Below are 345 nucleotides of genomic sequence, written 5' to 3'. Positions count from 1 at the left end.
TCCCCGTTCACCTGCCCGCCCCCCCATTTTTCCCTCGGCCCCGCCCCCCGGTTTTGTCCTGTCCGCCCGCCCCCCGCGTTCCTCTCAGCTACATACCGTACCTCCCCCGCCCCGGTTTTATCCTGCCCCCCTCCTCCCCCGCTTTCCCCTCGGTCCCCCCGGTTTTATTCTGCAACCCCCCCGCCGCCGTTTTTCCCTCGGCCCCGCCCCCCGCGCGTCCCCGCCCGCGCCCGCCGCCATGTGACGGGAAGCAGCTGATGGCCTCTCCGGGCGGCGGCGGCGGCGGGCGCGGCGGCGGCGGCGGGGCCGGGGCCGGGGCCGGGGCCGGGGCCGGGGCGGGGGCGG

Source organism: Phoca vitulina, unplaced genomic scaffold, assembly GCF_004348235.1.
Source record: "Phoca vitulina isolate PV1807 unplaced genomic scaffold, GSC_HSeal_1.0 scaffold46, whole genome shotgun sequence".
Classification (NCBI taxonomy): Eukaryota; Metazoa; Chordata; class Mammalia; order Carnivora; family Phocidae; genus Phoca; species Phoca vitulina.
Note: the sequence above shows the minus strand (reverse complement) of the source record.